This window comes from Mustela erminea, chromosome 17 (assembly GCF_009829155.1).
Source record: "Mustela erminea isolate mMusErm1 chromosome 17, mMusErm1.Pri, whole genome shotgun sequence".
NCBI lineage: Eukaryota > Metazoa > Chordata > Mammalia > Carnivora > Mustelidae > Mustela > Mustela erminea.
The window spans coordinates 11,229,753-11,250,718 of record NC_045630.1 but is presented as its reverse complement, the minus strand read 5'-3'; the positions used below and the strand labels follow the sequence as shown (position 1 = coordinate 11,250,718).

Genomic DNA, 20,966 nt, shown 5'->3' with positions numbered 1-20,966 from the left:
ATAACTTCCCCCTTTCCTATCAGGCAGATTACTACCCCTACCCCCCGTCCATCAAGGGTCCTGGCTGTATGTGGAGCTCTCAGCACCAATGCCCTACTTGGGTTCCTTGGCTCAGTCTTGACAGATTCCTTTTCCGTCCCCATGTGACAGTTAAAGCTCAAGCCCATTGCAGGCACCTGGGTGGCTCAGTCAGCTAAGCATCCAACTCGATTTCAGCTCAGGTCTTAATCTCAGGGTCATGAGTTCAAGCCCCACGTTCAGCTCCATGCTGTGGGTGGAGACGACTTAAAAAAAAAAAAAAAAAAAAGGAAAATCAAGACCATTTGATAGCTGCCTCCACCCTATCCTCCTCAAAGAACTCTTGATAATATGTAATATTTATTGAACATTTAATGAATACTAGGTACTGTGTTCACACTTTACACCTTATTTCACTTCATTCTCATAGAAACTTTACTATTTTTCTCCTGTTATAGATGAGGAAACAAAGACTAAGCAACTGGCTCTAGTTTATGCAGCAAGTAAGTAGCAGAACGGAGATCTGAACTCAGATCTATGTGAATTTGGAGTGTGCACTGTTAATTACCATACACAGCCACTTTTTTCTTCCTAGTGCCTAAGCTGGTGCTAAATGCAGGACAGTCTGTCAAGGGCTGTCTGCTGAATGAACACATTCTCCTTCAGCATGTGTCTGTTTTGGGAAAGCCTGAGAATCATCAAATATTGGCAGATTACTAAGAGCAGATAAAATGCTGAATGGCACTTTCAGTCATTCTTTATACTCTAACTGCAATATTAAAATGCCTGTCTTGTTGACTTCTTGTGCAAATGAATTTTTTAGGGACAGCAAGACACATGCCATCATGTTCAGTAATTGTTGTAATTGTCACCATCACCAACAGGACAGAACCCCTCTGAGAAGAACCTACAAGCTAGCGGAGAGCACACATGCAAGACCTGGTAGGCAGCAAGACATGATTGATGAATATTTAATAGGAAGAAGAAAGAGGAAAGAATAAAAGCTGACTGAGGCTCTGCAAAGTCAAAGGATGATAAATGTGCTCTTTCTGGTAACACCAATCCACTCCCAAAATCAGGGGTGGAAGGAAAGGCAGATGCTATTTTTTGTTAAAACAGATGTTATAGGGGCGCCCTGGTGGCTCAGTTGGTTAAGCGTCTGCCTTTGGCTCAGGTCATGATCCCAGGGTCCTAGGATTGAGTCCCACATCCGGCTCCCTGTCCGGCAGGAAGCCTGCTTCTCCCTCTCCCACTCCCCCTGCTTGTGTTCCTTCTCTCGCTGTGTCTCTGTCAAATGAATAAATAAAATCTTTAAAAAACAACAACAACAACAAAACAGATATTCTAGAGCAGACTTAAAAAACCCCCACAAGACTCAAAAAAAATCTTTAGGTTCAAATACATGACATCCCAGAATGTTTGCTGCCAGCGGTCAGCACTGTAACAGAGCAGGAGAATAAATACAGACGTTTGCACGGGGCTCACCCTGCGCCATGCGTACATTACCTCGCATCCTCATGATGCTTCCGTTGGGCGGTCACTATTAATGCCTCCAGCTTATGGGGAACAAACCCAGGCATGGATAGGTTAAACAACTCATCCGAAGCCGAACAGCAGTGGGAATTCGGGCTCGAACCTAGGCTAAGGAGCTCAAGAGTGCGTGAGGCCTCCCAGGGCTACGCAGATGGTGGAATCGGAGCAAGGCGCTGAGGATGAAGCCTTGAGACAAGACAGGAGAAGGAGAGGAAGTTGTGAGTCTTTATGATCTGGCCTGAGAAAAGTCCCGAGGTAGTTTGAGATACTCGGTGACATAAATTCTACATACACATCTTCAAAAACTTACTTAAATGAAATAAGCACTGTCGTTTAAAAAGTATCTAGTAGATACAGTCTTGTGTTGGCTTATTTATTGCTTGAGGATTTTCCATGAGTTATTTCATGCATGAAGATTATTCCCCGAGTGGAATTCAAGGGTCTGAAGCAAGAGAATGTGTTACTTCTTGTGCCCTCCACAGAGACTGAGGTGCCCCACAGGTGTTTGTAAACCCTTGCTCAGCTGGACCAAAATACTAATGTCTCTCTTTTACTACCTCTTACCTAAGGAAAAAAATGCTCACATCACTTAAGATGATGTTTAGAATCTATTTAACAACAAAAAAACCCAGAAATATTATCTGGTAGGAAACAGACATGGAGGAGAAACTCCAAACAGAGAGTATTTTTGTCTCTGAAGGATGAAATATGATAAGAACAAGTCAGCAAATTCCTAAAAGGAAGCATGAATTAGTAAAAACAGCAGCAACAAAAGGCAACAAAATTAAAGGGGCCTACTGTACTTTCTGACCTAGAAAAGTTGTAAGCCTGTAATTATAAACCCTTGCTGCTCATGTTATGCAAATTAAAGAAGAAAGGTTAAATATTCAAAGAAAACACAGAAGAACTGTTAATTTTTTTCTGAAGATAGAAATGAGACAGATGGAACCAGACCAACATCAAATTTATTTTAAAGCTTGTCTATTTTTTCCCTCTTCAACTACAATTTTACTAGAAAGGTTCACCTTCTCACACTCTTGACTGGCTTTCTATGAGGGAAAAAACATAAAGAGCATTCCCTGCCCACTTAAAAGGCAAAATGAGGGGCTACCTTCGTCTCAGGTAATGGTCCCAGGGACCTGGGATTGAGACCCGCACCAGGCTCCCTGCTCGGCGGGAATCCCGCTTCTCCCCCTCCCACTCCCCCGGCTTGTGTTCCCTCTCTCACTGTCTCTTTCTGTCAGATAAATGAAAAAAAAAAAAAAAAAAGCCTTAGATAGATAAATAAATGGCAACATGAAAATCTTTGAAACAGGGGACGCCTGGGTGGCTCAGTTGGTTAAGCAGCTGCCTTCGGCTCAGGTCATGATCCCAGCGTCCTGGGATCGAGTCCCACATCAGGCTCCTTGCTCAGCGGGGAGCCTGCTTCTCCCTCTGCCTCTGCTGCCACTCTGCCTGCCTGTGCGCGCTCACTCTCTCTCTCTCTCTCTGGCAAATAAATAAATAAAGTCTTTAAAAAAAAAAAAAGAAAAGAAAGAAAGAAAATCTTTGAAACAAATGGAATAAAACTGGTTCCAAGAAGAATCATGACTGGCCAGACTGAAATTAAGACATCATTTTATTAATAGAACTGTCCTGAAATTTTAAAGGTAAAAGACCACAAAATAATAAAAGTAACCTCAGAGATCCAAGTCAAAATGCATATGAGGATTTGCATAATGAGGACAAAGTAGTGGATGGAGGGGGGGCCTGGGTGGCTCAGTGGGGTAAGCCTCCGCCTTCTGCTCAGGTCATGATCCCGGGGTCCTGGGACCAAGGCCCGCATCGGGCTCTCTGCTCAGTGGGGAGCCTGCTTCCCCCTCCTTCTCTGCCTGCCTCTCTGCCTACTTGTGATCTCTGTCTGTCAAATAAATAAATAAATCTTAAAAAAAAAAAAATAGTGGATGAAGTACAGGATATCACCGAGACTACTGAGTTTGGAAATAACCTGACCCCACAGTTAGTTTAAAAATGACCCGAAGAAGGGTCAGAGGGTCTACAGAAAGAATTAGCAGAGGAGATAAGAGCAGGAGACAGAAAGAAGGAATGTGCTGGGAGAGAAACTACAAAGTCATAGAACAGTGCGGCAGGATTTCCTTGTGCTACTTAAGCCTTTATTTCATATGAACTGCCAATTTTGAAAAGGTTTTAACCACAAAAACATCTGCACCTTAATTATTTCCTTAGGACATGCTTTTCTCTCTACTGAAAGGACAAGGTCCACTTCAGCAACCTTCAGAGAAGGCATTAACTTGGCAGTGTCCCACCAAAAGAGAGAGGGCAGGCTATTTTCTAAAAAGGTAAAAACCAAAATCAATCTTTTAAGCTTTTTAAAGTAAAAAAGATACTTTATTTGTTTCTTGTTAGAACAAGACTTCCAGGGGCACCTGGGTAGCTCAGTGGGTTAGGCCTCTGCCTTCGGTTCCGGTCATGATCTCAGGATCAAGCCCCGAACAGGGCTCTCTGCTTGGTGGAGAGCCTGCTTCCCCCCACCCCTGCCTACTTGTGATCTCTCTATCAGATAAATAAATAAAATCTTTAAAAAAAAAGAACAAGACTTCCTAATGTTTCCATGCTGGTGCTCCTTTGAATTCTGAAGACCATATTTTCATGGCTTCCTAAAGGCAAAGTTAACGTCTTTTATGAACATAGCTTACTGAGTGCCTACGAAGTACATACCGCCAGGCAGAAGGGGAAAAGGGAACGGGATAAAAAAGGGTTAAAAAGAAAACCACAGGCCCAAAATGGCTTCACTTTGGCCAAGTTGCCAAACTGGGGCTCCATAAGCTCACCTGCCTGCAGTTCCAACTTTCCCTAGAAATGCAGCCTTAACTGGTCGTCAGGAATGTTCTGGTCAGTGCTAAGAAGGCAATCTATCTCCCAAAGGAATTTGAGGTAATCCACTAATAATATCCTTACGTAAAAAAAAAAAAAACAAGACTTATGTCCCCCCAAAAAGGTGACCTCATCTGAAATAATCCTTTCTTCTGTGTATGACCTCCTTGTCCTGCTTTTTAAAGCCTTTCTCATCTGCGGAGCTTCCCTCGACTTGCTAGGTGCGGTGGTGCCTGATTCATGAGTCAGGTTATAAAGCCGATTAGATTTTCAAATGTACTGGATTGAATTTTTTTAATCAAAGAATTAAGAAGTGTAATCTCCAGGACTACTCATTCTATTTGAGGAGACAGAGCACATGTACATGGAACAACAGTAAAAGACAAGCTGTTAGTAGCGACTGGGAGTCGGGGAAAAGAAGAAAGTGATAAAGCAGAAATAACATGGGGTTGTGAGTAGTGAAATCTGCATTCTAATCCAAGCCCTGTTCACAGCTTGTTTGAAAAGCTTGGGCAAGCCATCTCTCTGAGTCTTAATTTGCTCAGCAATAAAAACATGGGCCCTTTCAACTGTAACCCTTTATGCCATTATTTTTCTTGAATGGTTTCACTTAAAAAACATAATAATAATTATGATGGTCCTTAAACACTGACATGACATCTTATTTTTACTTATAATCCCAAATATGTAAAAACAGAATGTTTATGTGCTTATAACTCCAATATGACTATTAAACCAAAACAAATTTAAAAATTAATTTAAAAAACAATAAAATTAAAATAGCATCAATTTAATATGATGTTCACTGCTCTGTAAAAATTCGATTTCTGATCGCAACTTGAAAATGGTATTAACTGTGATGACCTTGAATAAGCTCATATTATTTTCTTGTAGCTCATCAAAATGAACATTCTAATAAGTTCACTTTATTCCTTTTTGCACTTCTCTGTATTTTATACATCTTATGTGATAAACATGCACTTTTTTCCAATTGAGTTTTTAAAAATCATAGCCTTGTTGAGATAAAACTCACATTCCTGTATAATTTACACATTTAAAATGTACAATTCAACTGTTTTGGGTATATTCACAAAGGTGTGCAACTCTGTCACAAGAAATTTTAGAATATTTCCTCATCACTCCAGAAAGGATCTCCCCACTCTCTCATAGGCATACACCTAATAAGAGTCACTTTACAGGGGCGCCTGGGTGGCTCAGTGGGTTAAAGCCTCTGCCTTCGGCTCAGGTTATGGTCCCAGAGTCCTGGGATCGAGCCCCGAATCAGGCTCTCTGCTTGGCAGGGAGCCTGCTTCCCTTCCTCTCTCTCTCTGCCTGCCTCTCTGCCTACTTGTGATCTTGTCTGTCAAGTGAATAAATAATGAAAAATCTTTAAAAAAAAAAAAAAGTCACTTTACATTCTGTCAGCTCCCTCTCCCCCCAACCCCAGGCACCCACTTAACCACAAATCTACTTTGTCTCCATGGATTTGCCTATTCTAAATATTTCATATAAACGGAATCATACAGTATGTGGTTTGGGCCTGGCTTATTTTGTTTGGTATAATGTTTTCAAGATACATCCACGTGGCAACATATTACCAATACCTCATTTCTTTCATTGCCAAAACATATTCCATTGTATCAACATAGCACATTTTATCCACTCCTCAGCTGACAGATATTTGAGTTGTTTCTACTTTTTGGCTATTGTGAGTAATACTGATATATTCGTTTCGATACAAGACTTTTTCTTTCTTGAACACCTGTTTTCAATTCTTTTCAGTATATACCTAGAAGTGGAACTGCTGGGTCATATGCTAAGTTGATGTTTAAGTTACTGAGAAACCACATTTTTCACAGTTGTCACATCATTTTATATTCCTACCAGCAACGTGTAAGGGTTCCAACTTCTTCATCTCAAGTACAAAGAGTTATCTCATTGTGGTTTTTATTTGCATTTCCCTGATGGCTAGTGAGCATCTTTTCATGTGATTACTGGCCACGTGCATATTTTTTTTGGAGAAAGTTCTATTCAGATACTTTGCCCATTTTTAAACTGGATTACTTGTCTTTTCATGGAATTGTAAGTTGTATTATTTTTATACTCAGAAAACATGTAGGGGCGCCTGGCTGGCTTAGTCGGTACAGCATGTAACTCCTGACCTTGGAGTTGCTGGCTCAGTGGGTACAGCATGTAACTCTTGACCTTGGAGTTGTAAGTTCAAGCCCTATGTTGGGTGTAGAGATTACTTAAAAATAAAATCTCTTAGGGTGCCTGGGTGGCTCAGTGGGTTGAAGCTGCTGCCTTCAGCTCAGATCCTGATGCCAGGGTCCTGGAATTGAGCCCCAAATCGGGCTCTCTGATCAGCAGGGAGCCTGCTTCCCCCTCTTTCTCTGCCCACTTCTCTGCCTACTTGTGATCTCTGCCTGTCAAATAAATAAATAAAATCTTTTTAAAAAATAAATAAATAAAATAAAATCTCTTAGGTTGCCTGGGTGGCTCAGTTGGTTAAGCAACTGCTTTCAGCTCAGGTCATGATCCTGGGGGTCCCAGGATCGAGTCCCGCATCAGACTCTAATCCCACATTGGGCTCCCTGCTGAGCAGGAAGTCTGCTTCTCCCTCTAACTTTCCCCATCTTGTGCTCTCTCTCTCTCTCATTCTCTCCCTCTCAAATAAATAAATAAAATCTTTTAAAAAAATCTTTCAAAAAAAGAAAGAAAAAACTTTAAAAAGCCTTGAATATATGCTATTTTTTTTTCTTTTTTATCACTAGGAATGTGATAGTTGATACAAAAAATGAGAGTTGTGTTAGTAAAGAAACCTTCCCCATTCCTGATAGACTCCTTTACTCACCTCTGGGGAGGTATACTGATTTAGTGTTTGGTAAATTTGGTAATTACTAAACTTGGTGGGTCAGTCACCTTCTTTCTTCCTCAAGTGAGCCTGCCGGCCAAGAACACTCTGCTGTGCTCTGTTGTTTTAGCCAGGCAGGCGCCTGGACATGAAAAGACATGGAGGAGATTAAGAATGAATCAAAATATTAGATAGATGGACAAGAAGGACAGGGGGGATAGGACAGGCACTTCAATACAGGTACAAAGGGGGCACCTGGGTGGCTCAGTGGATTAAAGCCTCTACCTTCAGCTCAGGTCGTGATCCCAGGGTCCTGGGATCAAGCTCCGCATCTGGCTCTCTGCTTGGCAGGGAGCCTGCTTCCTCCTCTCTCTGACTGCTCTCTGCCTACTTGTGGTCTCTGTCTGTCAAATAAATAAGTAAAATCTTTAAAAAAAAAAAATTACAGGTACAAAGACCAGGAGTTTTTAGAGAAAACTGAATGGCTGGCAGGGGAAAGCAAGAGGAGTAGCAGGAGGCCTCCTGAACTCATTACTGCCTGTATTTTAACTCAAATCCCAACTCCCAAGCCTTGTTACCAGTCTCTCAGCAACCCATCTCTCTTTATTCCATACTAGTCTTTTATAAAATGTCTTCCCTAACTACAATGGGCAACTTATTTACCTCTAAAATGTACAAGGATTTTTTTTTAAGATTTTTATTTATTTATTTGACAGACAGAGATCACAAGAAGGCAGAGAGGCAGGCAGAGAGAGAGAGGGAAGCAGGTTCCCCACTAGGCAGAGCCCAATGAAGGGCTCAATCCCAGGACCCCGGGATCATGATGTAAGCCAAGGGCAGAGGTTTTTTTTTTTTTTTTTTTTTAATTTATGTATTTATTTGAAAGATAGAGATCACAAGCAGGCAGAGAAGCAGGCAGAAAGAGAGAGTGGATGAAGCAGGCTGTCTGCCGAGCAGAGAGCCTGATACAGGGCTCGATCCCAGGACCCTGGGATTATGACATGAGCCAAAGGCAGAGGCTTTAACCCACTGAGCCACCCAGGCACCCCAAGGCTTTAACCCACTGAGCCATCCAGGCGCCCTAAAATGTACATGGATTTTTAAAAACAAGATATGTAGTATTGGTAAGGGTTTAATGAAATACACATTGAAACAGGCCCCTCAGTCTGAATGTAAATTGGCACAATGTATCAGAAAACAACTTCACAATATGTAGCAAGAATATCAAAACAGTTAAGACCTAGTAGTTTTATTTCTGAAGACTGATGGGGAAAGAAATACTCTGAATATCAACAACAACAACAAAAAAAAAAAAAAAGAGAGAGAGAGAGAAGAAGAAGAAGTGGGGAGGGATCTTCTATGCACAAAGCTGGACGTGGAGGCATCCTTTTAAAGGCTTATTTTGTTCCAGAAACTGCTCTGCATAATTCCATTCACATTACTTCAGTTAATCTTTGTAACTCCAATGAAGTATCATTTCCCCCATCTACACATGCAAAAACTAAGGGGAAAAGTGTTTCGATAGTTTGTGCAAGGTCTCTGTGGCAGTCAGTGACAAACGGGAAACAACCTAAATGTTCAATGACAGAGGAGCAACTCCCTCAGCCGTTTATACTCCAAGTGTTACAAAGTCACAAAATATGTACATTATAAATCTACGATACATTGACTGAAGTAGATTCTGAAACACATCACAGGATCTCAACTGTGTTCACACACTGCAGAGACTGAAAGTAAATACACAAAACTGCTACCAGTTCCTTTTCTTGGTCAATGAGAGTACAAGTGATTTTTTTTTCTTTTTTGGCACTTTTCCATATTTTGCATATTTAAAGATATGTTTTAACTTTTTTTGTTTGTTTGTTTCTATTTGACAGAGAGAGAGAGAGAGAGATCACAAGTAGGCAGAGCATCAGGCAGAGAGGGGGCAGGAAGCAGGCTCCCTGCTGAGCAGAGAGCCTGACTCGGGGCTCTATCCTAGGACTCTGAGATCATGACCTAAGCTGAAGGCAGAGGCTTAACCCACTGAGCCACCCAGGTGCCGTAAAGATATATTTTTATACTCAAAAATTTTTTTTAAAGTTGAATCACTAGGTGCCTGAGTGGCTCAGTCGGTTAAGTATCTGACTCTTGGTTTCAGCTCAGATCATGATCAGGGTTCTGGTATGAAGCCCTGCATAGGCTCCACACTCACTGGGGAGTCTGTCTGAGATCCTCTCACTCCCTCTCCCTCTGCCCCTCCCCCTGGCTCTACCTCATGTGCGTTCTCTCTCTCTCTCTCTCTCTCTCTCTAAAATAAATAAAATTTTGGGATCCTGGGTGGCTCAATGGGTTAAGCCTCTGCCTTCAGCTCAGGTCAGAATCTCAGTGTCCTGGGAATAAGCCCTGCATCAGGTTCTCTGCTCAGCAGGGAGCCTGCTTACCCCTCTCCCTGCCTCTCTGCCTGCTTGTTTTCTCTCTCTCTCTCTCTCTCTCTCTCTCTGTCAAATAAATTTTTAAAAAATCTTTAAGATAAATAAAATCTTAAAAAAGTAGAATCGAGAACGTATTTTTAAAAAATCACTAATAATGCTACCATTAATCTAAATACTACTCTTTAAAAAGAAAATAATACAAGTAAATACAAGGTTATCACAAAAGTTTAGCAAACTTAAAACAAAACACACCATTTACTAAGTGCTTTCTGTATGCTACACCCTATGGAAGGTAATCACTTTGACACACATTATCTCATATAATATATTGAGGGTTTTCTTCCTTTTGGGATGTGTGTTTATTCACCATTTCAGAAGACAGCCATTGCTTTTTTTGTTCTATTTTAGAACCATCAAAGAGTTGCCTGAAATATCTGCCAATAACCTAGAGAAACAGGAGTTCTTTCAAAGCCATTTTTCAAGGGCACAAAGTATAGACCTCTACTTAGGAACGTTACAGATCTTAGAAATGAACTCATCTCAACTGTTACAGAATCCATCCCTGTACGTTCACTAAATCCTAAGTCAAAAAGGTGGCATTTGAAATTCCGATAAAATAAAAAAATAAAATTCTATACAAAATTTACTGAATTTTTATAAATTATACTAAACAACAAAGTTTTTCATGTATTTTTCTTTCCCTGTCTAGAAAACTAAAACAAATCTACATACAGCTGTTCATGACATTAAGAAATAAAATTATGTACATATACTTATGATGTGTATTTTTCATCAAATATTTAGGTGAAAACTGATTTCCACTGCTTTTCTCACAGTATTTAGTATAATATGGTTCACCTATGGGCTCAAACATTAGCCATTAACCTGACAGGACCTAATGCTGGGTTTGGATTTATTCACAAGCCACTATATTTCAAAATTATTCACCAAAATGTGTATGAATGTTGTAATTTGTACATGCACTTGTATACTGTAGTGTGTAGGTTCATGTGGATTATCAGTAACATTAAGTAATGAACTCAACTAGGATAAAGAACATAATCCATACAGCATCAAACACAATTTTTTTTAAAGATTTTTATTTATTTGACAGACAGAGAGCACCAGTAGGCAGAGAGGCAGGCGGGGGTGGGGGTGTGGGGAAGCAGGCTTCCTGCCAAAGCAGAGCCTGATGCGGACCTCGATCCCAGGACCCTGGGATCATGACCTGAGCCGAAGGCAGCAGCTTAACCCACTTAGCCACCCAGGAGCCCCATCCAACACAATTTTAACACTATTTTTAAATCACAAAACCTAAGCCAGGAGTTCTCTAGCTTAGTTTCTATTCTGCTTTTGAACAAGAAGTAAAAACTCATTAATTCTGTCATTTCCAAAGTTACTAGGAAAATTTCAAAATGAGTTCAGGCCGACATATTTACTCTTAATTAAGGCTCTCACTGTCTCACATAGCCCTTTCTTTCTTTCTTTTATTTTTTTTAAAGATTTTATTTATTTATTTGACAGAGAGACACCACAAGTAGCCAGAGACGCAGGCAGAGAGAGAGGAGGAAGCAGGCTCCCCACAGAGCAGAGAGCCCAGATATGGGGCTCGAACGCAGGACCCTGGGACCATGACCTGAGCCAAAGACAGAGGTCCCAACCCACTGAGCCACCCAGGCACCTCTCTTTCTTTCTTTTAAAGATTTCATTTATTTATTTGACAGACAGAGATCACAAGCAGGCAGAAAGGCAGGCGGGGTGGGGGGGAGGCTCCACACTGAGCAGAGAGCCCAATGTGGGGCTCGATCCCAGGACCCTGGGATCATGTCCTGAGCTGAAGGCAGAGGCTTTAACCCACTGAGCCACCCAGGCGCCCTCTCACATAGCCCTTTCAATCCATCCTGCATATCAAAGGCAGATTTCTCTGCTGAAAACGAGTACTTGGTGTTTTACAATAAAAAGAATGACTTGAGGGGCGCCTGGGTGGCTCAGTGGATTAAGCCGCTGCCTTCGGCTCAGGTCATGATCTCAGTGTCCTGGGATCGAGCCCCGCATCGGGCTCTTTGCTCAGCGGGAGCCTGCTTCTCTCTCTCTCTCTGCCTGACTCTCCGCCCACTTGTGATCTCTCTGTCAAATAAATAAATAAAATCTTTAAAAAAAAAAAAAAAAAAAGAATGACTTGATACGTTTGTGGAATAAGTATTTCTTCATGTCTCAATGATCTCTGGTGACATCATACTGTCTGGCCAGTGCAGCCAGTATCACCAATTTTATATTGTTACTGGCACCAAAGCAATCTCTGCACCTCAGATGAGCCCCCAACATCTCCACAGGCCACTCCCAGCACCCCATGTTCCGGCCCTCAATTTCTACTCCTCCGTACTGTCAATTGCTTTCTGCTGTCACCCCTCCCACCATTAGCCAGTTCAAGCACATCAAGAACTCCAGACTTGTGCATTTTTGTCTGGTTAATAGTGACATGTTGACTTATATCTAGAGCACACTGAAAGTTGGTAGAGAGGCAGGAAAAAAGACAGGTGTAAAAGTGAATATTCTTTCGGGGTGCCTTTGGTGGCTCAGTTGGTTAAGGTTAAGTGTCTGCCCTCAGTGCGGAGTCCTGGGATCGAGTCCCGCATTGGGCTTCCTACTCAGGGGGGAGTCTGCCTCTCCCTCTTCCTCTGCCCTTCTCCCCTGCTCTTGCTCTTTTGCTTGCTTGCTCTCCCCCAGATAAATAAAATCTTCTTAAAAAAAAAAAGTGAATATGCTTTCTTTTAGTTATTCAAAAGAATGTATTTTGATGGGGTTTTAGGAAAAGATAGAATACCAGAGCAAGGCAGTTTACTCTAGGTTACAAATTCTAAAACGATAAACCAATAGAGAAAAAAAAAATTGTCCTGGATACTTTAGGGTGCTTTAAAAGATTATTGGTAGAAAAATAAATAAATCAATAAAATATTATTTGTAGAATACGATTTTCCCCGAAGATGTTTTATTTCAGTGGTGAATAGTCCCTGAAGAAAAATATCTGATAAAAAGAACTACTACTAAATACACTCTAGTACAGCGTATGTCCGTGTACTCAAAATATACTTGTACTCACTTTCTTCCTGACAAATCCAACTGACATCTTAAGTAGCATGAGAGACCAATGGATTCTGACTCTAAATTAAAGCTTTTTATTAACTTCAACTACAGACAAAATACTAATTTTTGAATAACCATGTTCTCCTCAAGTTAAAATTTATCTACATTTTCTCTCCGGAGCATGATCACTTTTGTAATAGAGCAGGCAGGAGAGGAAAGAGGGAAGGAGTAGGGTTTATACTCCTCCCCCCCTTCAAGTCTCTAATAAACCATGACCTGTTCTGACTTTTGAACTTGCCATAGAAGAACAGAAACCAAAAGGTGAGGTAAGGCAGAATAATTTTTGGGGCATTATGGGTATCTTTTCACATATTCTGAGGAGCTAGAACAGAATGGAAACTCTACAGCAAAGGTTAGACAAAATACACAGTACTATACAAGTGTATAGTAGTTATAAGACAGACATTCTTAGAATATAAGAATCCATAAGTGTTCCTGGAACAGAATTTTTTTTTTTTAAAGATTTTATTTATTTATTTATTTGACAGAGAGAGATCACAAGTAGACAGAGAGAGAGGCAGGCAGAGAGAGAGAGAGAGAGAGAGAGAGAGAGGGAAGCAGGCTCCCTGCCGAGCAGAGAGCCCGATATGGGACTCGATCCCAGGACCCTGAGATCATGACCCGAGCCGAAGGCAGCGGCTTAACCTGCTGAGCCACCCAGGCGCCCCTGGAACAGAATTTTTGCTCATGTTTTGCATGCATAGGAATATACTCTTTGAAGCTGTCAGGGAAGGCAAGCCATTTTAGCAAAGGTCAAAGCCATGTTGGGGTTCATTAGGGAATCCCTACATTTTCCCCAGCTAACAGCTGAAAAAGGACATAAAGCCAGTAGGCATCAAAATCCACAAAATTATAATTAAAAAAGAGGCCACTTGATATAATTAAAAACTATCTCCCAAATTAAATGTTCTTTTACTTTAGGTGAATGTTAAACATCTTTCTCTGGCTTGTGAAAATATGAGATTTGGTGGACAGAAGACCTAGGAGATCAATTTTTTTATTTTTTATTTTTTTATTATTTTTTTATTTTTTTTTTTTAAAGATTTTTTTTTGTAAAGATTTTATTTATTTATTTGACAGAGAGAGATCACAAGTAGGCAGAGAGACAGGTAGAGAGAGAGAGAGAGAGAGGAGGAAGCAGGCTCCCTGCTGAGCAGAGAGCCCGATGCGGGACTCGATCCCAGGACCCTGAGATCATGACCTGAGCCGAAGGCAGCGGCTTAACCCACTGAGCCACCCAGGTGCCCATTATTTTTTTTATTTTTTTAAAGATTTTATTTATTCATTTGACAGAGAGATCACAAGTAGGCAGAGAGGCAGGCAGAGAGAGAGAGAGAGGAGGAAGCAGGCTCCCCGCTGAGCCGAGAGCCCGACGTGGGACTCGATCCCAGGACCCTGAGATCATGACCTGAGCCGAAGGCAGCGGCTTAACCCACTGAGCCACCCAGGCGCCCCTAGGAGATCAATTTTTAAGCTGGAATTCAGATCTAAGACTAAGAAGAGAAACCATTTTTTTCTCTCCTCATTCACCAAACCTGTATTATAGGATTTAAATAAGGAAGTCAAATGACCTTGTCATTACTTTTAGCTCTTTACATTGCTTTCCCAGTGCTGCCGGCATAGCTCTAACTGGGATGGTAAAGAACTCCACAACAACAACAAATTTTTTTTTAACTATTGGAGCAAAAGGAAGTGGTTACTTTGTAAGGTGTTGAAGAAAATAAAGCCTGGTGACTGAATCTGGATTAAGAAGTCACAAATGAGTATAAAGCCTTTTCCAGGAAAAAAAAAAAATTATGAAAAATTTCATAATTTACTGATCAGCATAGTTTCCACGAACTTTCACTCTTTTCTGAGTTGAACTTGAGGGAGGAAATCACAACTACTTTGGTATGATCCCTTTCAAGTCCTGAGTTAACTAAACCATCTTCATGCTCCACAAGCAGGGGAAAAAGAAAAACTGAAGGAAGTAATCTGATACAAAAGAAATAACTCCACTAGGTTCCAATAAATAGAATACATTTTCACAAAAATAAGTGCTCATAGGAGCGCCTGGGTGGCTCAGTCATTAAGTGTCTACCTTTGGCTCAGGTCTTGATTCCAGGGTCCTGGGATGGAGCCCAGTTTGAGCCCCACAGTGGCCCCCGTTCAGCAAGGGGTCTCCTTCTCCCTCTCCCACTCCTTCTGCTTGTGTTCCCTCTCTCCCTGTCTGTCAAGAAAATAAATAAAATCTTAAAAAAAAAAAAAGTTCTCATTGAAAAATCTTAAGCAATGTTTTTCAGTTCCTCTAAAAACGTTTTTGAGATATAGCTGTACAGTTTTATTACCTGCAAAAAAGAAAAGTAGCAAGAAAAGCAATGTATGCATAAAAGTAAAATGTAAGTGGTATGCTCTGAAATACTCAGAAACAACAGCATTCTGTATCTTATCATAAAGTTCACATATTTTAAGGAAATTATTTCAAAGTCTCTAGTATAAAAGATGCTTTAAAATATTAGTTTGCCTTCGTTCTAATTAGAAAACCACAACCACTGAATGCACTGAATTTTCTAGATGCATTTAACAGAGGGAAAAAAAACAGTAATTATTCAGCTAGGTAGCAGTCTTCCAGGAAAAACAGGGTAAGTATTCTCATAAGAGAATTTAGCAGATACAACAATTAGAAAACATTGCTAATTCCTAAAATCGCCTAAGTACTGTCATTTAAAATGTCAAAAGACCAAATGTCAATAAAGGTGACAGTGTTTGTTGCTTACTGCTTCAGCATTCTTCCTACAGTCAAACAGAAAAATAAACTTAATTTGTCAGTATTTTGACAGACACATTACTATCTTTCCTTTCCACATGGCTAATGATGACAGAAAAAGAGGAAGTTCTAAGAGAGGGCAGGGAGGAGCAGGGTGTTACTACTAAGTTTCTATCTCCAAATACTTCAGACAGCAGAATCTCACAACAGCGATTGAACAATTTAAGAAATCTCAAGTTATTATAAGATTCAGAAAAGTTTTACATGACGTTATCATGTTCAGACATGATTTTCCTTTTTCTTTTATTGAAGTATAATTGACCAGTGATATACTTCTTTAAAAATATTACAAATAAATTATTTCAAATATGTGAAAAACAAAAGTATTCCCTGGTTAAAAGAAAATATAATTTCCCCCAAGGGAATGATTCCTAAATAAACAAAAGAGCCTATATTTGTGTGAATCTTCAGGGACTCAGAGAGAATGCTCCACAACAGTAGCAAGACACAGACACAGTGAGTATGTGAGTAGAATTTCTCAATTAAAAAAAAATCCATAGAGAGGCCACTTCAATCATTTAAGATCTTCTTTAAAAATTGAGAACTGCTGGTCAGTTGGTTAAGCGGCTGCCTTTGGCTCAGGTCATGATGCTGGCATCATGGGATTGAGTCCCACATTGGGCTCCTTGCTCAGTGGGGAGCCTGCTTCTGCCTTTGCCTCTGTCTGCCATTCTGTCTGCCTGTGCTCACTCTCTCTCTCTCTGACAAATGAGCGAAATCTTTGGGAAAAAAAAAAAATTGAGAACTGCTGGGGCACCTGGGTGGCTCAGTCAGTTAAGCATCTGCCTTCGGCTCAGGTCATGATCCCAGAGTCCTGGGATCGAGCCCCATATGGGTTTTCTGCTCGGCGGGGAGCCTGCTTCTCCCTCTCCAGCTCCCCTGTGCTTGTTGTGTTCCCTCTCTCGATATCTCTGTGTCATAAATAAATAAAAATCTTTAAAAAAATAAGTAAATAAAAATAAAAATAGAGAACTGCCAAACTCTCAATTACTCTTCCTCAAATTAAAAAAAAAAAATTGCCAAACATGGACGGGACTGGAAGAGATTATGCTGAGTGAAATAAGTCAAGCAGACAGAGTCAATTATCATATGGCTTCACTTATTTGTGGAGCATAACAAATAGCATAGAGGACAAGGGGAGATGGAGAGGAGAAGGGAGTTGAGGGAAATTGGAAGGGGAGGTGAACCATGAGAGACTATGGACTCTGAAAAACAATCTGAGGGTTTTGAAGCGGTGAGGGGGTGGGAGGTCGGGGTACCAGGTGGTGGGTATTAGAGAGGACACGGATTGCATGGAGCACTGGGTGTGGTGCAAAAACAATGAATACTATTATGCTGAAAATAAATTTTAAAAATTAATTTTAAAAAATTGCCAAGACTAATTTGTAGGAACAAAATATATTATCTTTCTTATTCCATTAAAATGGTGTCAATGGACAGTCATCTAGATTTAAATACAAATGAAAACACCACATTCTCCTACTATAATGTACACATATGTCTCACCAAACAAGCACCATCCAATCACTTCTCCTTCCCCAAGTCTATCTCTGATACTTTAATATATGCCAGATCTACAATGACCAGACTTTACAAAGGAATTTTGTTTGCTGACCACATAATTTAAGATTTCTTTATGCCATAAAGGTTGGGGAGGGAGCATTTCTCTTAGATTATATTAAATATTAAATCTTTCAGGTGAATTTTGCCACCGAATTTTAATATTCAATGTAGATGTAAACAGTGCAAATAAAGTTGTATTTAGGAAGTTTAACAGGATATACAAGTCTAGGGACTCCTGGGTGGCTCAGTTGGTTAAGCATGTGACTTCTGAGTTCAGTTCAGGTCATGATCTCGAGGTTCTGAAATGGTGTGCCATGTCTGGTTCCAAGCTGGCCATGGCACCTGCTTGGGATTCTCTTACCCTCTGGCCCTCCCCTTGCTCTTGCTCTCTCTAAAAATTTTTTTTAAAAACTTAAAAAAAAAAAGGGGGTGCCTGGGTGGCTCAGTGGGTTAAGCCTCTGCCTTTGGCTCAGGTCATGATCTCAGGGTCCTGGGATTGAGCCCTGCATCGGGCTCTTTGCTCGGCAGAGAGCCTGCTTCTCCTCTCTCTCTGCCTGTCTCTCTGCCTGCTTGTGATCTCTCTCTCTCTCTCTCTCTGGGTCAAGTAAAAAAATAAAAATTTAAAAAAAAATTAAAAAAAAAATACAAGTCGAGATAGGAATAATGATGGGTCCCATTGATCCCACTGAAGTCAGTTAGCTGCAGGATTAGTTTTCCAACAGAGTTATCTTTCACTTTTAACAATGCTGAACAAGAGATGGTTCCATGTCAATCACCCCATTGCAAAAACAACTTAAAGCACATACCTAGCCAGCACGTCATTAGTTTTCTACAAAAAAGTGCAATATATTTCCCTCAGGTCATGATCCCCAATCCTGGAATTGAGCCCTGCCTTGGGCTCCCTGCTTAGTGGGGAGTCCACTTCTCCCCTCTCTCCCCAGTTCTCTCTCTCTCTCTCATATATAAAATTTTTTTTTATTTTTAAATAGTGCCATATTTCCTTTTAAATTTATCTAAACCACCACACGCACGTTGTTTGCTAGTAATCAGGCTCCCAGCCTTTTAGAGCCAAAAATTAAACCCTTTCTTTCTGAATCTTGCTGATAAGATTTTCTCTTTCCTTTGACAAGCAATGCCATCACAGAGAGGAGCACATTTACAAAATTCTAAGCCACATCTGAAACTGATTCAGAAAATAAGTCTACAAAAGCAGGAACTCTACCTGTTCACAGTAAAGGTCAATCTTCCTGTAGGTCTTCAAGTTCTCCCTTCTTCACAGCCACAAGTAAAGTAAACAGAGACTCACACAGGCCTTGATACACTGCTGACATGAAAACCTCAATAACTGTAACAATGACAGCCCAGGAAATGACTGAGCATTCTAATCATCTTACCACTCTCAGGAAACATGCACCTGTTCATCCTCCTCAGTGTGAATACAGTCAACACTAAGAGGAAGAGACTTCTTGGAACCTTCTTCCTGCCACACAAACTTCTCAGTTTGAATATCACAGCACCTTAGGAAATGGATTTTTAAACTTACCCCCGAGATTTACTCCAAACTCTCAGAGTAGGAAGACATCTTAAAAATTACACAGTTGGGGTGCCTGGGTGGCTCAGTGGGTTAAGACTCTGCCTTTGGCTCAAGCCATGGTCTCAGGGTCCTGGGATCAAGCCCCACATTGGGCTCTCTGCTCAGCAAGGAGCCTGCTTCCCCCTTTCTCTCTGCCTGCCTCTCTGCCTACTTGTGATCTCTGTCAAATAGATAAATAAAATCTTTTCCTAAAAAAAATCTTTTAAAAAAAATCATACAGTTATCCTATAGCTATGTGTTGCTCAGTAAGGTCCTAGCCATTTGCTATGTACATGTAGTTACTGAGCACTTGAAATGTGGCTGGTCTGAATTCAAATGTACTCTAAGTATAAAAAACAGATTTTGTAGATGAAGCATGAGAGAATGCAAAATATCATTATTACCAAATCGATTACATCTAAAAGTGTATGGATTAAATAAAATATATTATTAATTTCACTTTTTTTTAAAAGATTATTTATTTATTTATTTGACAGACAGAGATCACAAGTAGGCAGTGAGACAGGAAGGGAAGCAGGCTCCCTGCCAAGCAAAGAACCCGATGCGGGGCTCTATCCCAGAACCCTGGGATCATGACCTGAGCCGAAGGCAGAGGCTTTAACCCACTGAGCCACCCAGGCGCCCCTTAATTTCACTTTTTAATTTGTTATTTTTTATTTAGGAGACTTTACATTGCTCATATGGCTTGCATTTACAGTTGGATTGTTACAGACCTACAGTCTCTATAGCAATGCTTATAAACTCACACCTTTATTTTTTTTTTAAGATCTTATTTATTTATTTGACAGAGGTCACAAGCAGGCAAGAGAGGCCACAGAGAGAGAGTGAGAAGCAGGCTCCCTGCTGAGCAGAGAGCCCGATGTAGGGCTCAATCCCAAGACCCTGGGACTATGACCTGAGAGGAAGGCAGAGGCTTTAACCCACTGAGCCACCCAGACGCCCCTAGACTCCCACCTTTAGTTCTGATACCAAACATGAGCTATCACTTGACATTTCCCAATCACGACTGCCATTTAAAAGCCAAAAGAAGGGGCGCCTGAGCGGCTCAGTTGGTTAAGCAACTGCCTTTGGCTCAGGTCATGATCCTGGAGTCCCCGATCGAGTACAGCATCAGGCTCCCTGCTCAGCAAGGCAGTCTGCTTCTCCCTCTGACCCTCTTTCATGCTCACTCACTGTCTCTCTCTCAAATAAATAAGCAAAATCTGAAAAATAAGTAAACAGGGCACCTGGGTGGCTCAGTTGGTTGGGCGGCTGCCTTCAGCTCAAGTCATGACTCTGGAGTTCTGGGATCGAATCCCACCATCAGGTGCCCAGCCCCAAAGATAGTCTGCTTCTCCCTCAGACCCTCTTCTCGCTCATGCTCTTTCTCACTGTCTCTCTCTCAAATATATAAAATCTTTAAATAAATAAAAGCCAAAAGAAGGGTGCGTGGGTGGCTCATCAGCTGGGCTCCAAATTTTATTTTTGGTTCAGGTCATAATCTTGGAGTTGTGAGGGTAGAGACCCATGTGGGGCTCCCTGCTCACCGGGGAGTCCACTTCTTTTCCTGTCTTTCTCCCTGTGCTCTACCCAGCATGCACCCTCTAAAATAAATAATCTTTGAATAAATAATAAAAATAAAAGCCAAAAGAAAAAGCAGCAATTCTTTTCTGGATCCATTGATATTATAATAAAAATAACTTAAGAACAATGTAAAAATAGAATCACTTTGCCCTAACACCATTTTAAAGAAAGATTACTTGACTTCGAAAAGGCAAAAATAGCACAGGATGCAGAAATTACATCTCTTAAGAAAATAAGGTGGGAAATACACAAACCAAGTGTTTCTAATAAAGTAGATCAGAATGTTGATCACATCTTTAAAGTGAAATTAACATTTCTTTCATTTCCAGGACCTAGGGCCCCAGAAAGCTATATAAAATCTTATCTTTATTATTCAAGCACCCTCAACCACAACCAACCACTAACATTATAAAAAGGAAATACTTACAACTTAATTCTCTTGTCCAAAACTAAGGGAGGAAAAAAGGAGAAGAAGAAATAAAGGAAAGAAAAAAAACGCAGCTCAAAAGCAAAATAAGAAACATCAATTTCTCTAGGGCTAGATGGGCTACCTTTAGTCCACAAACCATATGGAATAAGAAAACATATTTAAAAACAAATAAC

At 40.6% G+C, this 20,966-nt stretch overlaps 1 protein-coding gene across 2 annotated transcripts in view; it reads right to left on the bottom strand.

The window, feature by feature from the left end:
• CNST (consortin, connexin sorting protein) overlaps positions 1–20,966 on the bottom strand; it is a 113,737-nt gene that overhangs the window by 90,992 nt on the left and 1,779 nt on the right. The window contains exon 1 of one of the 2 annotated variants that reach the window (XM_032317526.1): positions 18,429–18,814. The exons of the other annotated variant lie outside the window; for it this stretch is intronic. The gene's annotated coding sequence lies outside the window, so the exon portion shown is untranslated. Of the gene's footprint in view, positions 1–18,428; positions 18,815–20,966 lie in introns of those variants that run through there. 2 annotated transcript variants of the gene reach the window in all.